Genomic DNA, 5,000 nt, shown 5'->3' on the forward strand with positions numbered 1-5,000 from the left:
GACAAATTAAGTGTGAAAAATAGTTGTTTTTTTATGCCACGATCATTTTGACAAATAAAAATGAGCACCAGATGTAAAAAAAAAGAACAGAAAAAAATCATCTCTGATTCTCAGGGTATATGCAGTATATATACCTCCTGGCTTTACCTTTTTACCTGTTGAGCTCCACCTGGTGAGGAGGGAGCATGGATATGGACACAGGAGGATTTAAAACAAAACCTGTTGAAGGGCAGAGGAGCTCCTTGTGAGTCAAGAGCCATCCACATCTCGTGCCCAACTGTGTCTGCAGAGGTCCTGCAATTGAGTTTCTTTTTTGAGGAGGTGGGTGGCAGGATTTGCACTCCAGTCACTGCAAAACCCTTCACTCCACAAAACAATAAAAACGCAAAGAAAATTAAAAACCCACTCTGTGGGAGAATCCTTTGTACAGCAGATGCACTTCGCAGGGCAGCTCACTGGATGATGGGATTGGGGCAAAGCCTTCAGGACCCCCACTCTTTGATGACAGGAGGAAAACCATGGGGTAACCTTCCTGGGTCAGATTGCAGTAGTGTTTGTTGGGGTAGTGCTGAGGTGTCGTCCACCAGACGGCAGTCTCCTCGAGTTAACCTAAGGCGGTGCCTTTGGATGGGTGCCTGGAATGTCCGATCCCGAAGAGAGGATGATCACCTGTCTCTGTTATCATCTGAGCTCAAGCGTTTGAACATCGATATTGCAGCACTCTCTGAGGTTCGGAGACCGGAAAGTGGCGAGATCATGGCAGGTGGTTACTCCGACTCTTGGTTTGGTTACAATGCCCAAGGAGTTGCTGTAGCTGTGTCCGATATGCAGACTCCAATGATAATTGAGGTAACACCGGTCAACAAGCAAACTCCAATGAAAAGTGAGGTAACAGCGGTCAACGAGCATATTATGACACTAAGGATTCATCACTCCTTGGGTGCGTTTCCCTGGTCTCTGCATACGCTCTGATTGAGGCGAGTGATCTCACTGTGAGGAATGCATTTTTGCCACGCTCAAGTCTGTGGTTGATCAGTGCCCCAGGCAAGATACTCTTCTATTCTTGGGGGATTTCAATGCATCGACTGGAGCTGATAGGGATAATTATGAGGCATGTGTTGAGGTCGATGAGGCAGACCCCACGGGTCTGGAACTGGGAACCAGAATAGCACTACGTTCCTTGACTTTGCAATAAGTCATGGACTGAGGGTGGCTGGTTCATGGTTTCAGGGCTCAGAGGGTCATCGCTGGACTTGGTATTCCAACGCTGGTGGTGTGGCAAAGGAGATGGACCATGTGCTCATTGATGGAACTGGAGGATGATCGAGAACCGCAGGGCCCACCAGATTGCTCAGTTCCTCAATACCGACCACAGGCTTGTGATAGCAACTCTGAAGTTGCAGCTTAAATCTGGAAGAATGGTACCATCTCAGCCAAGGCTGAATGTTGGCAAGTTCAAAGATGAGAGGGTAGCTGAGGAGTTTGTGAACAGGCTGAGTGGGGATTTGGGGGGTCTGGGTGCTTTGGAGGATCCTGAAGAGTTGTGGAGTGCCTCCAAGATTACCGTCCTTCATGTTGCCGGTAGATGCGTTGGAACTCACCGAAGGGCGAAGAAGAATTTTGTCTCTCAAGAGACACTGGATACTATTGACCAGAGTCGCAGGGCCAGGGTTAATGGCATAGCTGAGCTGTTGAAGGAGTTGAGGCGTAAAACAGTATGTGTGTTGAGGGTGGACAAGGAGGCCTATGTGTTAGGAATCTGTGAGGGGGTAGAGCATCATCTGTGGTCAAGTGATTCTCGTCCTGCTTACAGGGGAATTTTTGCATTGCCTTCCTCCAAGCCCCTCTCTTGGTGCACTGCATTTAGAGCAGAGGGTGTTGGGCTCTTGACAGAGGAGTCCAAAGTGAATGCCTGCTGGGCCGGTTACTTTGAGCGGCTGTACCAGGATGATCCACCAGCTGTCGAGTTGGATGTCGGGGTGTTGCTAACCCTGTTGCTGACCCCCCAATCAACTGTGATCCACCTTCGTTTGTGGAAACATAGGCTGCGCTGAACCAGTTGAAATGGTGTAAAGCACCTGGGATCTGTGAAATCCATGCTGAACTTCTCAGTAACAGTAGAAATGCTGTACTGTCATTGCATGCAATTCTGTGTTCGGTCTGGTACACAGGCATCATCCCAACTGACTGGAAGAGGGGCTTTGTTGGCCCTTTCTGAAAAGGGAATGGTGATGAGCAGGACTGCATCAACTACCGAGGGGTGAAGCTGCTCTCAGTGCCGGGCAAAGTCTTTGTTCGGATAATTCTTGATAGGGTTCGCCACCATCTGCTTGAGTACCAGCACACAGAGCAATCAGGCTTTAACCCAAAAGAGGTCAATGATTGACTGTATCCTTGCCCTTCGGGTCCTCACTCAATGCAGATGAGAGTTTTGGCAGGGGCTGCTTGCAGCCGATGTTGATCTCTGCAAAGCGTTCGATTCAGTGAATCGGGATGCCCCTTGGAGGATTCTTGGTCTTCGTAAGATGCCACCAAAACTGGTCAATCTGATGTCTGAACTATACTCTGGAATTGAGAGTCTGTGAGATGCAGTGATATCATCTCTGACTTATTTCCAGTTGTTGCTGGAGTTCATCAGGGGTGTGTACTGGCCCCCACACTTTTCAGCACTTGTATGGACTGGATTCTGGGGAGGATGTCAGAGAGATCAAGCTGTGGTGCACTGTTTGGGAATGTTACGATCTCTGACCTTGATTTCACAGATGATGCAATCATCTTTGTTGAGACTGGATATCCTTTTGGGGGCCCTTTGAGGTGCTGAATTAGGAGTCTCACCTGCTGGGATTACCAGTTTCCTGGGTCAAAACTAAGATCCAGGCTTTCAATGACATCTTGGATGATGCTATCTTGTCTGTACCTGTTTGTGTTGAGAATGTTGAGGTCAAGGAGAGTCACTTATCTTGGCAGTGATATTCATGTCTCTGCTGGCTGTGAGCTCGAAGGCAATAGATGTCTGTGTCGGGTCTGGGGAGTTATGGATTCACTGGATCATGGGGTGTGGCGCTGTCGGTAACTGTGCACGACCTTGGTGCTTCCAGTCTTGCCCTGCAGATGTGAGACTTGGACTCTGACCAGGGTTCTGAGATGGAGACTGAATTCCTTTGGTACCAGGTCTCTTTGGTACCAGGAATCGAACGCAGACGAGAGTTTCGGCAGGGGCTGCTTGCAGCCTATGTTGATCTCTGTAAAGCGTTCGATTCAGTGAATCGGGATGTCCTCTGGAGGATTCTTGGTCTTCGTGGGGTGCCACCAAAACTGATCGATCTGATGTCTGAACTCTACTCTGGTACTGAGAGTGCTGTGAAGTGTGGTGGTACCATCTCTGACTTATTTCCAGTTGTTACTGGAGTTCGTCAGGGATGTGTACTTGCCCCCACACTTTTCAGCACTTGTATGGACTGGATTCTAGGGAGGATGTCGGAGAGATCAAGTTGCGGTGCGTCATTTGGGAATGTCAAGATCTCGGACCTTGACTTTGCAGATGATGCAGTCATCTTTGCGGAGACTTTAGACATCCTCTTGGGGGCCCTCGAGGTGCTGAATGAGGAGTCGGAGCCGTTGGGATTACGGGTTTCTTGGGTCAAAACTAAGATCCAGGCTTTCGGTGACATCTTGGATGCTGCTGTCCTGTCTGTGTCTGTTTGTGGTGAGGATGTTGAGGTCGTGGAGAGATTCACTTACCTTGGCAGTGATATTCATGTCTCTGCTGGCTGCGAGTCAGAGGTCAATAGACGTCTGGGTCGGGCCTGGGGAGTCATGGATTCACTGGATCATGGGGTGTGGCGCTGCCGGTACCTGTGCGGGAGGACGAAAGTCCGAGTCTTCAGGTCCTTGGTACTTCCAGTCTTGCTCTATGGGTGCGAGACTTGGACTCTGACCAAGGATCTGAGACGGAGACTTAATTCCTTTGGTACCAGGTCTCTTCGGAGAATCCTTGGCTATCGCTGGTCGGATTTTGTGTCCAACGAGCGGTTGCTGAGAGAGACTCGGATGAGATTTGTTACCTGCAGTCCGTGAGCATCAGCTGCGGCTGTATTGACATGTGGCTCGTTTTCATGATGCTGATCCAGCTCAACAGATTCTCTCAGTTTAGGAGCCCTGTGAGTGGAGGAGGCCATTGGGTTGACCACGTGCCTCATCATTGCAGCAAGTTGATCAGCATCTCAAGGAGATGGGGATGGGCCAAGCAGCCTGGGGGATGGCCAGACGGAGGCCCCTGGAAAGTGAATGCAGCAACGCATTGTTCCGGCGCATGCTCCCATACCTAACCTGACCTGACCAGACCTAGCTCAATTATATGCCAATAGTACCTCCTCGCTGTATTGGTGAGCATCAGCCACATATCACATCTCACATGACAAACTGCATAATCTGAAAAGAACAAAAGCCTGTCTGCCAGTCAGACATTTGTTCCTGCTTATGCAAACCAAGAAATTAGAAGGCAAGTGTGATTCAGCAGAGATAAAAATCAAAATGTGTGGAGTATGATGAGTGCTCCCTCGATCTCCAATGGATGTAAGTCCCACGTATGCGCACACCAAAGCGTCATCACTGAGCCAGAGGCTTCAGCACAGCCACTCATGTTAAAAGACAGAGATTTTATGGTCATCATTGGCTAAACATCAAACAGAGCCGGCTATCCGGGTTTTGGGCTTATTTTGCCTTCTTTTGAAGGTGCCTTTTTATATAAATCAGGTATAAAAAAAAATCAGCCATTGATTCAGGATTCAGCGATCAGAACAGCAGCATTAGCTTTATTACAAAGTTGTTTGCAGCAATGCCACATAGGTGAAGAGTAAGACGATCCTTACCTTGAACCCATGACTGTACAGTAAGTAAGCGATCCTTGACCATCATATTTCTCTTGCCTCTGACATCAACGCCTCCTGGAAATTTTTCAAAGAAATTTGCTTTCTCATGCACAGATTTACCCCATTTAA

General features: G+C 48.6%; 1 protein-coding gene across 1 annotated transcript in view; it reads right to left on the minus strand.

The window, feature by feature from the left end:
* LOC147030406 (dnaJ homolog subfamily B member 13-like) overlaps positions 1-5,000 on the minus strand; it is an 83,347-nt gene that overhangs the window by 17,295 nt on the left and 61,052 nt on the right. The window lies entirely within an intron of this gene.

The sequence above is a fragment of the Eptatretus burgeri genome, chromosome 3 (assembly GCF_056783735.1).
Source record: "Eptatretus burgeri isolate ZD-2024b chromosome 3, Ebu_testis_v1, whole genome shotgun sequence".
In the NCBI taxonomy this organism is placed as follows: domain Eukaryota; kingdom Metazoa; phylum Chordata; class Myxini; order Myxiniformes; family Myxinidae; genus Eptatretus; species Eptatretus burgeri.